The following is an 18555-nucleotide window of genomic DNA, read 5'->3' on the forward strand; positions in this document are numbered from 1 at the left end:
TTGTCATTTTTTTCCTTAATTTTATAGTGCCTATATTTAACTTCATTATTAAATCAGCCCTAGTCAGAGTAGTTTTCCTGTCATTCTTTGAGCCATGCAAATGACTGTTGTCCTCCAGAATAATTTCTGATAGGATAATCATTTCTGATAGGCACTGCAGGATAAATAAACTATATTGTGGGGGCTCTTACAGACTGCATGTGTTTGGGAGGTTATTAATTGAACACCCTGGATTGTGAAAGGTATTCTTTAAGCATGGTTTCTGAAAGACTACTCAGAGTTCAGTATCATGTAATTATAATTAAACAGAAATCTTGGCCGGTGAGCTGAGTATTGTAGCCACCATTATTGACACAGGGCTATGCATATTACAAATTGCAATTGACAGCAACTTTTCCTTGCTCTTAAGTGTTGGAAAACACTTGTTGCATATTAGATTTCCTCATGAAATAGAATGGGAGAATGAATAAGATGCAATGGTTAAAAGTAACACTTCTAAAGATGAAGAGTTCCTTTGAGGATGGTCACTTGTCAAAGAAACAGCAGTAGTGTGGGGATTGTATTATGGAGTTGTGGGGTTTTGGTGGCTCTTTTAATGGGACAGGGTAAAATTTTTATTAATGACTTGGGCTTGATTCTCCCTTCAGTGCTGTATCATGGGGATTTTTTTTTTTTTTTGATGGAGTTAGTCAGCATACAGATGGAAAAATAAAATCTATGAGAATGATTTTTCCTCCTGGTTCACTTATTTAGGTCATACTTTTAACAGAAATGAAGTAAATCATATGTTTTCATTCCACATATGTCACTTTGAACTTATTGTTACTGACTCATTTGAGAGGAAAAGACTGGTCTCTATTGAAAACTGCCTTCTTTTGGAACAATTGGGGCTTTTTTTAAAATATAACAAACCATGTAGCTGAAGTTCAGCAAGAAAATATAGAAAACAAAGACTTGTCGATGAGTAATATATATGTATTTCTCCTTTAGACTTTAAAAAACCACAAATGTACTGTTAAAACTTTATATTAATTGCAAGAGAAGTCTTAGTCATAAGAGTGTTCTTATACCAGACTGAGTGTTTTGTGTGACACACAGGAATTCTGGGTAATTTTTTAGGCAAGTTGAAGTCCCTTGAAAAATATTTTCACAGTTGAAGTGCTGACATAACTACAGCAGTGTGATCATACAATAATTAAAATTTTTTAAAAAAATCATTAAATAATCGATCTCCACAAAACAAAAACAAGTGAAAAGCATGTATATGTACTTGCATTTCCTGAAGGGATATCTAAGTTTGGGTGCTGCCAAAGTGCACTATTTTTCTTGATATTTACTCTGCACAAAAGAAACTGATTTTTTTTTTCTTTTTTTCAGCAACAGTGCTCAATTTCTATTAAGAGCATTGTATATTATCCTGTCAAGACAAAACATCACATAGCAGCTCCAGATATCTTTCTAACATTCTTTTATGGGTTTCTACTAATGTATATGTGCCATTAAGACAGACCACTCTGATGTAGTCATGTCTGTCTACAGGTGGCTGCCTGTGCACTGCACAATTATGTTGCTGAGTGTATACCAGACTTTTCATTCCATGAGTAGAACAGAAATTTACATATAAAGTGAGCTTCTTTCCTGCTCACCCTGGTGATAGGTGTTACATTTTTAACACATAGCAGTTTGTTTAAAATTCGGTTCCAGTTCTCAGGATACATTTTCCTCAGGTATTTTATTTCTTCAAATGAAGAAGGACAAGAAGCTGTGTGTGCTGACTATTTTAGAACTACTTTTTCTAAGTCATTGATTTTGTTTACCATTATACTCTTCCCTTATTTCTGTTTGGAGCTGAAAGAATTCTCCCTTACATTCTGACATAAGGATGTATCATTTTGAAGTAGAATAACCAGATCTCAGTCAAGAATCATGCAGTTTCCAACACAGCAGCATCTAACAGCACAGTGGTTTGAATCATGCAGAATTATACTTTACTGTAGGTACTTAAAGTGGAAGGATTAAACTGAAATCCACTGTTTTCTTGGGATGTTTGGGGTGTAATTAATTCATTGTCATGGTTTAACCCCAGCCAGCAGCCAGGCCAAGCAACACAGTTATTCAGTCACTCCTCTACCAGCAGGATTGAGAAGAGACCAGAAGGGTAAAGCTGGAGAACTCAAGGGTTGAGATACAGACAGTTTAAGAGGGAAAGCATAAGCTCCACACAGAAGTAAAGCAAAACAAGGAATTAATTCATTGATTCCCAAGGGCAGGCAGGTGTTCAGCTGTCTCCAGGAAAGCAGGGCCCCATCACATGTAACAGTGCCTTGGGAAGACAAACATCATCACTCCAAATGTCCCACCAGTCCTCCTACTTCCCCCCACTTTATATACTGAACATGATGACATATGGTCTGGAATATCCCTTTGGTCAGTTAGAGTCACCTGTCCTGGCTGTGTCTCCTCACACTTCTTAAGCATCCAAAAATTCCTCTCCAGCATGGCAGTGCAAAAAGCAGAAAAGGCCTTGAAAAGGCCTTGTGAAAGCCCTGTTCAGGAATAACAAAAACATCTCTATATTATCAAGCCCTGTGGTCAGCACAAATTCAAAATACAGCCCCACACCAGCCACTGTGAGGATAGTTAACTCTACCCCACCCAAAACCAGCACATGCGTGTGCATGTGCTACCTCTAATGAACACTGGTTTTTCATCTTCTGCTGTTTCTCTTTGTACTCTGATACCTGGGCCCTTGTTCCTTTGTTGATACTTGTTGAGAATGTGCCAGAATAGGTAGCACTGAGTAGGTATTTACTAAATATTCCTGCACAATGAGACAAGAAGGAACACTAGGAGAAGAAGAAAACATACAGGTGTTGTAGCTGCTGAGCCAGCGACTGTGATGGCTGAGGGGCCAAGGAGCCCCAAAATAGCAGGGGCCTGCTGGTGGACCAGTTTCGAGGTTTGGGAGCACCCCCTGACCTCATGGTGAGAAAGGACAAGCCTCTCCCATCACGCTTTGTGCTGCTGTGCAGACTTGGTCTGTCTGAATGGCTCGTTACCCTGCACGCCCCCAGGCCCTCCCCATTGACTCCCATTCCCGAGTCCCACCTTTGTACCGCCCCGTGCCCTCAGACCATTGGTCTCTGATGCTCTCCCCGCTCCCGTACAAAAACCCTGGACCCTGCATGGTCTGCCCTCTTTAGTGTCTGGTCTCCCTTGGCCGCAGGATGCAATAAACCTCATCCATGGAATACCCAAATGGGAGAGCCCTCCTGACTCTTGGCCTCTGGTAACGCTGAGCAATCCGGCTTGAGTGTGTGTGCATGAGGGTCCGCGCCCGAGAGCCGCGCGGGTGAAAGGAGTCAGCTCGATGGAGTCTGTACTGCACCCACCGGAACCATCCCATAGCCAGGGGCGTTTCAGGGAAACGCAGCTGCCCTTCGAGGACCCCACATACCGTGCATTACACAGGAAGAACAATTAATCTGTAGGGTATTACCTGCTAATTAGAATGGGAAAGAATTACCACTGCAATGGAAATCATCATCATCAAATGTTTGTATCCTAAGATTGTAAGCCTGCATCATATAAATTACAGTCTGCTGTAAACCTGAAGACTCAGCCTGAGTTGAGCATTCAGGCTGTTAATAAATCCCCATGGTTTCTTTCTGATGGGTTTTGAATCTTTAATAAGAAGCAAAATTTCTATCAAATCAATGATAAAAAATTATTGCCTTTATGAAAATAAGCTTTCCAGATAAACTTCATAAAAAAAGTCAGATGATTTAAACAATAATTTGAAATTGCTGAGAAAACTTAATAGAAAAACTGAGTTCTGTGTGGTGACATTTGTCCACACACTGAGAGTATTACAGGTGTTTAATGCTTGCAGGTGGAACAGAAGGAAGAGAATTGTTGTGTTCATTATACCATATATTGAAGCAAAATATCAATGATTCATTTATTCATTGTACATGTATGCATATATGTTTAATTTTAGTGTACTTGGGGGGGTGAGTTTTATAGGAAACAGTTCAAATTTCCACAACTGGAGTATCATCTCCAATCCTTAAATACAAAAAAGGCTTTCTAGGCTGATAACAACATAAGGTCATCTTTAGGCAACTGTAGTCTTTGTATATATAGTAGGAAGATTACATTAAGATGAATCCAGAACAATATTCTGGAAAATAACAAAGATAAAGTGCAGAGGAATGCTTTTAGGCCTTGTTTTTGGAGACAGTGTCCATCTGCTGATGAAAGTTCTCAGAAAATTATTGTAGGAATAGATGTAGAAGTGATTTCATTTGCGGGAAATGGCTTTTTAATTCGACTATATTGATGTAATTTTGTCCACATTTCAAATAGTCAAGTTCCTATCAGGAGCTTCCTTTATCCAGTAAACTTCTGATAACTTGGGCAAACATCATATGACATGTGAAACCCTGTTCAGGTATGTGATTGTGTGAAAATTACAACTACCATGTACTTGGAATAAACCTTCTACAAGCTGAAACTTTGAGAAGCTGCAGTGTGGCCAGATCAGATCTCAGCGGGAATGATGAAAAGCCTATCTTTGATATGTGACTACTTCAGGTCTCTGACTAGATGGAAGGTGAGAATTCTTCCCCTCATCCTCTGCCTTATATTTCACCACAAAGCATGACCAAATGGAATCAACACCATTCAATAAGAACAGGCAAACAGCTGGCACAATATTTAGTGCTGTGTTACCACTGCTGTAAAGTGTCACTCCACATTTAGTATTGATGTATGTCATAGGATGGTACAGTGGTCTAGTACTTCCCTCAAAAATATGTATTCAAAGGAGAAAAATTTGAATATCCATAACTGCAAACCTAAAATTCATAATTTTTCCCTCTTCAGTGCTTTGATTGACAAAATTCCCATTTTCTGAAATGTAAATTTCATTCTAACTAGCACAGAAATCCAAAACAGAATATAGACTTTAGAAGTATATCATTAGAGCTAAAAATATAGACTAGCATTACCTTTTTGTCACTCTTACACTCACATAATAATAATTTAATAGCTGAACTATATTATCACCTTCTTGCCCAGTCATGCCATGTCCTGCATCTTTCCCTAAAACAAAAGTACTGTTAATTCTGAATAAGCTTTTGCATTTCTTGAAACCAGAATTCTTTCACTTTACAGGGCAGAAAAGGCTTTTGCTGTTCAAGTGGAAAGTACATTACATTGTTCTCTGAAAGTTTAAAACACCTATGTTTTTAATATAACCATAACTTCTGGTTAAAATCTTGAAGAATAGAACTCAAAATTAAGTTCATTTCCAGAGAATTTTAGCCAAAGCCTATCTTGAAGCCTTATGTACATAAAGTACACTAGCAGAGAACGATGACACTTTTTTTCTGCTCAGTTGTCTGGAAAATGTATTAGAGGCATGTAAGAAATGCAAAGAAAAAGACCATGAAAGACTGTGATTTGTAGAAGTAACAGCTGATGACTGTCATCCACAAAAATAACCCTAAAGTAATAAGTAAAGGAATCACAAAAGAGAAAAAGACATTAATAATAAAGTCTCTATTGCCAGATTTCATGGCTTGGTTTTTCCTAAATATTACTGTTCAAAAGCTAACCTGAATTGTCCTGATATTTAAAAGCACAACTTCATCATTAACATTATGTAACATGTCCTAGGCAGTACCTTTGCAGTGTCCAATATATGAAAATAATCTGGTTTACTCTCTGTTTAACACTTACTTTGTGTATCACCTAATTTTCAGAGAGAAATGTGACAAAGGAACAAGATGGAGGGGCTGAAATGTCTGGCCATACATGAAGTCTCAGACACATTACTCAACAGCAGGCTTGTGGAAGGACAATACTCTGTCATTTTCACATTGAAATACAAAAAGAAATCACAGTAAGCCATGTTGGTCACAAATTAGTAGTGTAAGTTAAAGAGAGCTAGAATCAAATCAAATCAAATAACCATCCCAGCAAGTAATTCAGATTCCACATGCAGTGAGTCTTCAAACAGACATTTATCACCAAATGCCAAGACACATAAAGAGGCAGAAAGAGAAATTAAAGCATAGTGGGAGACCCCACTTTCTCCCCTTCCCTCTTCCTCTGCTATGCATATGGGCCAAGCATAACCCCAGGATGCGATGCAGTGGAAAAAGTTTTAAATGTGGTGATTATTTGTTTAATGGAACAGCTGCATAGGAAGCCTGCAAGAGGAGGTGCTACCTGTGATTTGGTGCCAAGCAGTGTCCAGGGTCTGGATAAAGATTTTGTTGATGAGAAGTAACTGTTTAACAATGATTGTCATCATATTTAGCATCCTCACAGCATTTACAAAAGCCAATAGGCCCATTGAAAAGTAGCCTGTGTAAAAATAAAGACGCTTGTAAGGAAGAAATTGAAAAGCAAAGCTAAGGGAATTAAATCCGTATAGGTTTTATGGTCATTACTGAAGGATGCCTTCTGAAAAGTGCAGCACTAATGAACACAATAAAAAAGGTGGTTTAGACAAAAGATAAAAATCATTAGACAAAAGAAAGTATCTCTAAAAATCTGATGAGAGCTTTTTCAGAAAGAAAGCAGAAAATATGAGGAACCCTGGGAAAAAAAATTAATCCAAAAGGCTTTGAAAAGCAATTGACATAGGAATCAATATAAACAGCAATACTTTCTTCAGACACGGAAAAAAAAAACCAAAAACATTTAGGAAGTCTGCTCAGCTAGTTGCAGAGCAGGTTGTTAAAGAGTGCTTAGAGAAGGCAAGACCTATACAGAAAAGTTAAAATTGTCCAAGAGGTTACACTATGAAAGAATGACAGTAATTCACATGCTAGAACTCATCATAGCAGATGGCTCAGCAGAGGATAAGTCTGAAATTGAGGAGGATATGGAACAAGTTGATAGCATAAACACTCACAAGTCAGCAGGACTGGAATGGCATTCACTTTCTAACAGAACTTAGGGGTAGACCAGATAAATTACTAATAGTATTTGTAAGCGGGAGTTTATCAGTTTTCTTGCTACCAAGCTAGGGTAGAAATTGTAGCACTGACTTTAAAAATAAAAGTTCTAGAAAGATATGGTACAGATCTATTAGCCTGACATTAGTATTAAACCAGTTAAATAAAAACAATATTAATTAATCAGCATCTGTATTTGCATAGTCTGTTTGGCAATGGATTTTTTTGAAGAAAAAGACCTCCCTGCCTCCTCTTAAAAGTTTTCTGAAGAAATTAGCAAAGATGAATATAGGACTGACTCATATATCCCTAACTGATTTTTCAAAGAGTTTTATAAAATGTCTCCCAAAACTTATTTAGCCACTTCTGCTTTATAACATTATTGTTTTTAAAACAATAGTGACAAGTGACAGCTAAAGCAAGGCTAACTTCAAAATGAGCTCAACAAATGTAACAAGGATATTTAAATCTAGAGAAAATAAACTAAGAGGAATAATCAGCTCTTTCATCTTTTCATAATGCATTTCGAAGATTTAGGGTTAGAACCTCCAAGTTTTCAGACATGAAGAAGGTTAGAACTTAAACCCATTTCTCCTTCTGGATTCCATTTTGGGTTTGGTTCTGGTTTTCTCCCCAATGTAATTTCTGTTTCTGCTTATTTCTTAAATGAAAGTACCAAGTTCTGTTTGGACCTATTGTTATGCAAAAACACCACTATCTGAGAAAAGTCTACTTCCTTTGTAAACCCTTCTGACAATGAAAACTCTCCAGTATGGCAACTGTAAGTATACAGAGAATTACTGCAGTCTTAATAGGGGATATCATTACAGAATGCAAAATTAGGAGGTTGAGTATCCTTAAGATGCCTATTGTTTGTATTGAAAATGTCTTTTCAGAAGCCTTTCCTGTCTTTTGTGTGTGCAATTCCAGGAACTCAATTGAAAAATACAAATGCTAAATTGTGTGCTTGCTATGTTAGTGTTTTGATGGGGGGGCGATTGTTTGTTTTGGGTTTTCTTTTAAGAAAAAAACACATATTTTAATAAAATTTGTAAAATAAATGGCATTTTTTTTAGCTGCTCTCTGAATTAAATTTGCAGTGCAGGAATATTTAGGTCACCTCAACAGGTGAAAGTAAGCTGCTGGGGCCAAGAACAGAATTTAATCAGACTGTACACACTGTTGACAGATTATGTTTAACTGCATTTTTCTGATGAAGAAAAATCTTTGGATAGATTTTTGAAACACACTTTAGTGAAGATTAAAGTGCCTCATTATATTAGGATAATTAGAGATTCCAGCTGTTATTAAATCAAGAGTGAATCTCACTAATTTTCAGTGTTACAGTTGGTATTTCCTTTGGCTTGGTTTCCAGTTAAAGAATGTTCGTTCATTATTGCATACAGATGTTCAGCCTTCACAACCCTCCTTTTCTGACATAATAAGCTTATTAATTTATTCCACTTCAGCTTGGAGAATACTATTAGTCATAGGTTTTGTTAAAATATTCGTCATGGGCATTGCAATACGAAGCCTAGATGTATTTTCTTGTTTTCCTACTGCATGGTATTGATCACATCAGCTCTTGGCTCCTACAGTCTATCATATTTTATGCTATGAGGATATTAAGAAAACATTTGAATTTGCTCTCCTTCAGACTATCAATCCTTTTGTTCTGTGTGTTATCAAAGTCCACAGCAGTACTTTAAAGTCATGTCTGCAAAGTCACTGTGTTACAGAAGTTGTTTATATCAGACATTGGCATCAGAAGCAGCAGCTACTATAGCAATTTTAAGGTGCTATTCTGTTTCTCAGACATCAATTAAGCCTGGTTGAATGAGGATTCAAAGTGACATACACACTATGCTTCTCTTATGAGCTCTGTATTGAGAAAGCATCCTCTAACAAGATGAATCGTAACAGTCATCAACTTCTGTCAGTGCTGCTATAATTTTATAAATTTTAAGTGTCAGAATTTTAAAACTGTCTTCTCCTATTGTTTAAAAATAAGCAAGGATGAATACAGCTGGATTGTTTTTGCCTGGCCTATTTTGGGGAGGCGGGGGTGGGGAGCGAGGGGGGGAGCTATAGGGATGGCTTCTGTGAGAAGCTACGAGAGGCTTCTTCCATGTCCTCCAGATCCAATCCCTGATGTCTCCAAAGAGGGATGTGCACCTGGCCAAAGCTGGGCCAATTAGGAATGGTGGCAGCATCTCCGTGGCAATGTATTTGAGAAGAAATCAAAACAAAAAAATTTTGTACAGTTTTAATTGTGGCCACGGAAGAGCTGAGTGAGAACCTGTAAAGGAGAACAACATGCAGACACCAAGGTCAGTGAAGAAGGACGGGCAGGAGGTGCTCCAGGCTCCAGAGTTGAGATTCCCCTGCAGGCCATAGTGATGACCATGGTGAAGAAGCTGTGCCCCTGCAGCCCATGGAGGTCCATGGAGGATGCAAAGATCCACCTGCAGCCCATGGAGGAGCACCACCTGCCAGAGCAGGTGGATGCCTGAGAGGAGGGTGTGAGCCCGTGGGAGACTCATGGAGAGAGGGCCCCTGCTCCCAGGCTGGAGTATCCTGTCCTTGAAGGACTGCACCCTGTGGAAGAGTGACTGACACTTCAGCAGTTTTGGGACAACTGTTGCCCATGGAATGGACTCATGTTGCAGCAGTTTGAAGGGAGCTGCTGCTCGTGAGATGAAGCAATGTCAGAGAAGCTAATGGAGAACTGTCTCCCAAGGGAGGGACCCCATGGTGCAGCAGGAGAAGGGCTCCTCTCCCTGATGAGCAGAAGAAAACCTCTGGTGATGAACTGACCACAAACCCCATTCACTGTCTTCTTGCACTGCTGGGGCAGAAGATAGGACTGGGAAGGAGGGAGGGGTAGGGAGAAGGTGTTTTTAAGGGTTTATTTTACTTCTCATGACCCTACTGTGATTTTGTTTATAATATTCAGTGCATATCTCTTAAGTTGAGCCTGTTGTGCCCATGACGGTATTTGATGAGCCATCTCTCCTGGTTGTTATCTCAACTCATAAACCCTTCATTAAATTTTCTCTCCTCTGTCCAGCTGTGAAGGGGAGTGACTGAACAGTTTTGGTGAGTCCCTGGTATTGGTCTGTTCTCTGAACTGGCTATTCAGAGATTTAATTAACATATAGTGTAATTTGCAGGTATTGTGAACATGGATACATTCTTCACTGGAAATGAGCCTGTAATTCTTTGATGTAATTTTGTGAGATGTTTGTGCAGATTAAATTGCAATAAAAATAGCTTTGATACCTGTCCTGGTTTCAGCTGTGCACATACATGCAGCTTTAACTTGTGATGTGGCTTTAAGTTGTCAGGCTCACTGGATCTAATGTTCACTTCTGAACTATGCAGCTAAACTTCATAATCTGTTAAAAGAAAGAGATGCTCAAAGTGCATGATTGATCTTAATCTAAAGAAAATGTTTGAAAGATGTTATAAGATTCATATCCTAAAACTATGAATTTCATTTTATTGACTGACAAACTGAAGCAGCACTCTCAGATGCAGACTCATGCACAGTAGATACTGAAATACTGAGAAGAAGATGAATCCCAATACCAGACAATCAGTTTCCTTACATTCTGTTTTGAGCACAGTGCTTCAACTGCAGATCTTGTGAATGAACTATTTAAAAATGTGGAGCCACAGTTACTCTCCAGCTGTTCTGTATTCGGACATTAAATATACTTCTCAAATAGGAGGAAACAAAGAATTTGCCCCTTGTCATGTGATAAAATGTTCCTACAGTAAAACATCCCAGAGTCAGTGAGAATTATGTATGCTTAATGAAACGCTTAAGTATTTATATGGACTCTCCAGTTCCATTTTTTAGTCTTATGAATATCGGTAACCAGTAGAGCTTTTTGAAAATGAGAGCTGTTATATAAAGGATAAGCTCTGGAATTCTCGCTAACTGTTGCACAATAGATTCAACTCACTACAAAGGGTATGGATGAAATTGAAAGCAATTAATTAAAAAAAAGATAAATATTTAATATTCAGTACTAATTATTTTCTGGCACTCATTGCTACAAGCTATGACTAACACAAAGTCTGTAGCATTAAAGGATTAATTCTTTATATTACTGAGGGTACACACACTTAGATAAGATAAATCTCCTCAGGAAGAGGAGATAAAATCTTCATGTTTCCAGGGATAAAAAAGAGATTTCCTGTGTGATTGGATTACATTTCCAGGCAGGTTTGCCTGCCATTTAGCTAACATGATGATGAGAACTGCTGCCTACTTTTGCTGACACCTAAATTTTGATTAATGTCATATTAGGGAACTTTTACCATAACTTAATCACAACCTAATTTTATCTTATTGTTTATCAGTCACAGGGAAGTTCTTTGTCTTTCTTTGAATCACTTATAAGCACTTGGTGTTGAACAAAATCTTCAACAGATGTGCCACCAGATCTGACATGGAGATTACAAAACTTTCAGCAAACCAACTTAAACTGTGCTGAAAACTGTAAGAGGTGCATTCTTTAGAACAAAACCTGCTTGGGTTCACTTCTGATTGACGCTTCTCTGTGATCTTTATTAAATTAATTGACTTGAATTTAAGATACTGTACTTTAGCCCTTTAAGAAAATCCAAACACTTAGCTTTTTTTGCAGGCTGGTGGCTTACCTGTCTCACAAACTGTATTTAAAGTTCAGGGTGGTGGGGTTTTTTTTTCTGCTGAAAACTAGGAATTATTGTTTAATCAGAAGTTTTATTAGTATTTTATAAGTATTATGTCATTGTTTTTAAAAAGTATTGAACAAAAATGAGAGGAGACACGTCTGTGCATACCGATACCATCTTCTAACAAGATCAGAATTTATCAGTCAAATCCAATACTGAGATTGGCCCTGGCCAGGCCTTTAGGTTTGCCTACACTGAAAATCCCCCACACTATTATTTCTCACTTCTTGGCTTTTTATATGTCACATGTAGTTGCTGACATTAAGCTTCTGCTCATTCTGCGAGCCTTCATGTTCTTCTTTTGGAAACAAAGAGTACACCTGACAGCAAGCATCACATAGTTGAATGATCAAAGATGATAGCTGTTGATAAGCAAAACCAAGGAGAACTAAAGAAAGCCAAAAACATGCTAGAGTGTAATTTTGTTTTTAAATTAATACAGATATATGCAAAGTGAACATTACAATGGCTTTTAAACCTGAAAGAACTTGTAAGCTTGACACAGTCTGATCTGAAACTCGTACACTTAAATCTAAGATATGTAACAGTTGCTGTCTTGCTTCAGAATTAATGGTTTGGGACTTTTTTCTTGTATCTTTTTCTTGGTTCTTTTACTTTGCAAAGTATGATATACATGAGTCCCATTATTAACAAATAGATGCATATCCACCTGATCTTTCAATATCATATTACAGAAAGAGGATGACTGCAACTTTTGTGGCAATTACTTCTGGCAGTTCCACAGGAGTATAGAAACAATGAGGAATATATTAATTGAAGCTATGAGCTTCTCTGAAATGAATCTCCTTTCAGTGAAATTGTGTATTTGTTGTTCCTATAGATAGCAAACGTAAGATAAAAGGATAACCAAAAGTCAGAAATGCTGTAAGGCCAAGATTTGCTTTTATTTAAACCATGATAATAGACTTTTTTGGAGAATAATATCTGCAATCAGTTTTCTTGCTTAGATGTCAACATGAAAGTTAACATCACTATGCAATATTGAAATACCTGTCATCTATCAGCTTGGAGAATTCTGATTTGGTTTACTGGAAAAATCCTGACAGATCCAGCATATCTACAGTGCATTTCTCTAAGTAGGTCTGATTTATCCTGAATTTCACAGTGAATATTTTGGTTTTGGGTTGGGTTTTTTTCTGGGTTTTCAGTTTGGTTTGATTTGGGGTTTTTTTGTTGTTTTGTTTTTGTTTTTTTTTTTTACTTCATATTATAGTTCCTGTTTGCTGACTTGATTTATCAGAGCATGTGGATACACTGACAATGCTTGAGGTAAGTGCTCAGTGGTTGAGAGATTGGTCAATCTGTTTTACCACAGTATAAATTCTTTCATTAAGCAGTAAAAAGATTTTACACTACTGTTATGTGAATTACTTTGGATTTCTATAGAACTTGCAGAGCCACGAAGAATGAAGTTATGTTCAGTGCTTGGGTTTTTTTAAGCCAAGGTTGTTTGGTTAAATCTTAGTAAGATGCATTTGACTTGTTAGTACTTATATATGTTTTCACACAACAGGTTTGATAAAGTGAGTTGTCTTTTAACTGTCTCCTGTTATATTTATTCACCTCTGCATATATATGAAATAGATTTTTTTGATAATATTAAAGCATTAATATTATATGATTCTTCCATGAAGTATTCAAACAACATCCAAAATGCAACAGATTTTTAAAAAAAACCTGCCAAAATCTGAAAAAAACCCCTGGAGATTAGGAACAAGATGGGATGCATTTCCAATTTCTATCATGTGCAGAAACATAAGAATATGACTCAATAGTAGCTTATACCATGACAGCCGCTTAACATAGTTTTGATTTATGTTTAGCTCATTCATCAGGGACATGGAATAAACATTGAGAGAGCAAGGTTTGCAGGTGATAGCAAAGAAGGTTATTAAACCTGAAAGAAAATACAAGGAAGCTGAGGGAGTAAATTAAGCCAATGTGTACTACGATACTGAAAGAAATTAAGTATTTATGAAGGTAGTGCAGTTGGAGGAGGGGATGACACCCTGTAACTACACAACTGCTACAGATTTCAAAATTAAATGCACCCACTCCTGAAAGTGATCTAGTTACTAAAGCGGAAAACTCACTATAGGTTGATCAATGAGCAATTTCAACTCAAAAGTAAAACCAAAATGTTTAATAAGGACATTAAATCTGTAACTGTGTTATTTATATGAGAAGCAATATAGGGTAGCTCATCTCAGAGGTCTCAAATTGCTCTGAAAGACTCACTATGAATATGATAAGCAGTGGATGAAGTAGTGTTTACACTTTTTAATCCAGGGAAGAGGATGTATAAGAAGCAGCATGATAAGAATGTAAAATCAGAAACAGCTTAGAGAAGTTAAATTGGATGGAGGATAGAAGAGCAATGGGGTGGCAATCTACCATTCAGTTTACAGGCTACTTCCTTTATTTATCTAAAATTACATCTTTAAATTCAGGGTGCTTGTGCATTCATACAGATTTTAAATTTTGTAGATGTTACAATGTGAACTTAATTGAGCTGCAAAGGGGCATATGGACAGAATTTGAGAGAGTTATGGAGGTGTTTAAGGTGTGAACTATGCAGGCATGAATTAAAACTCAAACTACAGGAAATAAAAGGCACAAGTTGATTTTGGTTGGATCAGGGTGGCAGTACTTCTGTTAGCATACATACAGGTTTGGCCACCAGGGCTCTCAATTTATAGATGTTATGCAGGTCTAAGCTCTTAACCAGGCACTATTTTCAGGTATTTTACTTCATGGTATGCATTTGAGCTAACAGACACACTCCAAGTAAGCAGGCTGTTGCAGAATTCAGCCCAAAAGCAGACTGAGAAGACTGACTGGGAGATACACACCCTCCAAACAAGTGTTCTTTTAAGGTATCTGTCCAGTAAACAAGGAAAGCCCTTTAAATCTGCATTACTGGAATACTTTGTCTGAAATAACCTGATCACTTGCCTGTATTTTGTGTACTGTGTCCCTCTCTAGATTGGCTGACTATAAAATAACTTCTCTGGAATAAAATTCAACATGCCTTAGAATGACATTTGAGTTTAATGTGAAAATCAGATTAGTAGTCTGGAGAAAACAATACATTTATGTTCCATTAATTCCACAAGCTCTTCTTCTGCTTTCCAGAAAAACCTGCTTTTTCATCTCAGAACTAAAATTCTGTGCAGTAAGTAAATAAGAATAATCAAAATCCATTGCTGAATTTAAAAATTATATTTCCCTTAAGCCCTCTCCAGTCATAAACAAATTCAACAGAATACTCCTCCTCCTTTTTAAACATGTTCTAAAATTTAATTTATCACAGGTCATTGATACTGTTTGCCACCCATGAACACTGGGCCATTATTTTCTTCTTGCTATGCACCACTGGTTTATATGCTTTCTAAAATGCAAAGCCAAATTAAGAACTGTTGAAACATCACATGAAAAAGGAAAGATTTTATGAATAATGGAATAAAGAAAATGATTACACAGCCTAGAATTTTAGCATCTTGTTTCCATCTTGTCTATCAATAAATAAAGCTGCAATATAAAAACATCTTTAATGCCTAGAAACACTTGTAACAGCATCTTGTTCATGTATAAATAACAAACTGAAATTTTGCTTTAGAACATAAGATGTAGATGTGCCTGAAATGTGGAAAGAAACCAGCCTCAGTTAAAGCAAAATTGTTCTGTGGGCTGTACATTTCCCCCCACAAAAAAGAGTTTAAAATAGCAGAAATAAAGAAAATTACTTAATGATAGACAGGATCATCAGTTTGTTTGTTTGTGTTGTTGTAAAATGCTTTCAGACATGTGAATAATTTCACTTTTCAAAACAATATTTTACTCTTTGGTGCTATGAGACAGTTGCTAATCTCAGCTGGATTTGTTTTTTTCCAGTTGAATCTTCAGTGTGGAGTCTTTCAAGGAGTACAGCAGAAAAGAATATATATACCTACCATTTTTGTCTTACCTTGGTCTCTTTCCACTGGGTTCTGACATTTATACACATTTTCTTTTATTCTTCATAGAAACTTCATTTCTGTTCTCTTTGTGACGTGAAAGATAACACATGATCTGAGACAAGTTTTGACATACAATCCATTTTACATCTCATAATGACTACAAAGTTATAAAAAATAAAAAAAAAACCCTCCAGATCAATCAAACTTTTGTAGTTAAAAGGTTAAGTATGTTCTTATTTAAAGAGCAAAATGTGAGTCATCTTACTGGAACCAAGAATTTCATCGTATGGATGTTATAAATTGGTACTGTGCCAACTTCTGTGCCATTGCTTCCTTACTATCTAAAGTGCATTTACCCTCTTTTTACATTTAGATTTCAGTGAAAATACATAATAGAAATAAGGGGACTAGTTAAAAGAGCAATGGAACTGTGATCAGTATTGTCTTTTAAACAGATGACACATCAAAGTTTCATGTGTCGTGCACCACTCCTCTGAAAGCTTGTCTTCCATACACAGAAAAAGCTGCTGAAGATTACCTACTATTGCACACTCGTAACATTTACTTGATTTTTTTTTTTTCTGAAACAGGTATTTTCATGTAATGCACATTCACTAATATCTTCTTCTGAATTTTAACAAAGATTTGATCCCTCTATTTTCCTTGATGCAGGGATTATTGTGTCCTAGGGGTATTAACTTATTCATAGACTATTAAGAAGAAACTTCATTTTCTTCATCTGTATATCAAAAGAAGGTTAAATGGCAGCAGTCTACATGGTGATGCAGAGCATTAACCAGTTTTTCAGAGAAAGCTTTCCTGTGAGCAGTCTGGGCAATATCTTTTGTTTATAAGCTAGCCTTGAGCATGTAAGTGCATAAATGACAGTTAAAAAAAAAGATTCTATTTCCTTTTAGAGCTACTATACTAAGACTTTTTTTTGTATTAGAAAAGATTCTTTAAAAATCAAAAGCAACTATCCATAAGAGGCAGGCAAATTCTTTTTGAATCTTGCAGAGCAACAAGGTTGTTGGTGTAGATTTGTCAAATCATTTTGAATTTATTTAAGATATAGTTAAAGAGGTAACAGCATAAAAATTCCCTACTTGAAATAGCAGAGAGGAAGTGAGGGGAGAAAATAACTGTTAACATATTTCTTCATACCAGATACTAATTTGCACACTCTTCTGATAAAATCTAGTAAGAGAATTATGTTTTTGTCTCATTCTCTGAAATAATTCTGTTAATTTTTTTCAATTCAGGAAAAAAACCACTTTAAGTAACTAACTACATCTTACCAATTGCATGCTTCTTCCTTCCATATGGCATAAAGTTTATCCAATCATTTTTAGGTTGCTTTTAAATTATTCCTCCATTTCTATGAAGAGTGGGAAAGAATAATTGATACTAAATAATGAACAAGATGGTTGTTTTTTGGGTTTGGGTTGGTTTTGTTTGTTTTTAATGGGTGTAAGGAGAGACTATATATTTAATGTACCACTGAAATCAACAAAATATTTTCAGGAATTGCAACTTTTTGCAGTTTATGTAGCCTTAAATTTACAGTTAGATGCTTCTGAAATACCTAAGATTCAAAATTCCATTGTCAGGAAAAAGAGAAGAAGTTACTTTCAGAGATCAGTGATTCCTTAGCTGTCTATTAAACAGTGTTTCAGCTGCCTTTGTCATTGAGACAAGTTGCATAAATACATGGAAATAGATTTAAAGCAATATGAGAGTTCTTTTGTTTAAGAAAAATGTCATCATACATGTTTCTTCAGATTATATTATTATTATGAAGCTTGTACTAATTTAGCCCAACTATTACTCAAAGGGTTTATAACTGCGCTGTATCCAGTAAGACATGCATAAAGATCCTTGAGTGACCTGATATTCATTTTCTTTTTATCTCTCAAAGAGATGTAAGATCAGGTGTGAATTCTAGGAGAGGTACAGGCCAGTCAGAACCACCACTTCATATGGTTGGTGATTGCCCAACCATCTAGTTTGTCCAGGTGTCTCTGCAGGGCCTCCCTGTCTCAAGGGAGTCAACAGCTCCTGTGTCCAAGTAATTTGTGAAGATGTTGAAGAGCACAGGGCTGAGAATGGAGCCCTGTAGAGCCCCATTAGTGACAGATCATGATGTCACTTCATTCACTATGACCCTTTGTGCCTGACCCATGAGCCAGTTGCTCACCCATCCCATGATGTGTTTATCCAGCTGTGTGCTGGACACTGTGTCCAGAAGGATCCTGTGACAGACAGTATGGAAAGCCTTACTGAAAACCAAAAAGAATACATCAGCTGAGACTTCCTTGTCTCTAAACTGAAGAGACAAGGATTTGATGGCTGGACCACTTAGTGGATAAGGAACTGGCTGGATGATTATACCTGAAAAGTTGCAGTTAGCTGCTTGATATCCAGGTGGAGACCAGCAACTATTGGTGTTCCCTCAGGGACATGGACAGTGCTATTGAGGAAGAAATTCTTTACTGTGAGGGTGGTGAGACACTGGAAGGGGTTACCCAGAGAAGTTGTGGATGTGTCATCCTTAGAAGTGTTCAAGGACAGGTTGAGTGAGGCTTTGAGCAATCTAGTCCATTGGAAGTTTCCCTGTCTGTGGCAGCAGGGATGGAAGTAGATGATTTTTAAGGTCCCTTCCAAACCCAATCTCTTTATAAATGTACGCTTCTTCTTGATTCATGAATGTATTATTTGCAGAAACAGGAAGACTACTACATAGGAAGCAGAGGTATCACATAATCAGCTTTAGCTGAGAGATTTGGGGGGATGGAGAAGAGAGATAATAATTATGTCACTGTATTCAATTATTATAATTACCTTCTTTATGTAGCAAGTTAATGCTTCCTAGGAAA

Source organism: Aphelocoma coerulescens, chromosome 2 (assembly GCF_041296385.1).
Source record: "Aphelocoma coerulescens isolate FSJ_1873_10779 chromosome 2, UR_Acoe_1.0, whole genome shotgun sequence".
NCBI lineage: Eukaryota > Metazoa > Chordata > Aves > Passeriformes > Corvidae > Aphelocoma > Aphelocoma coerulescens.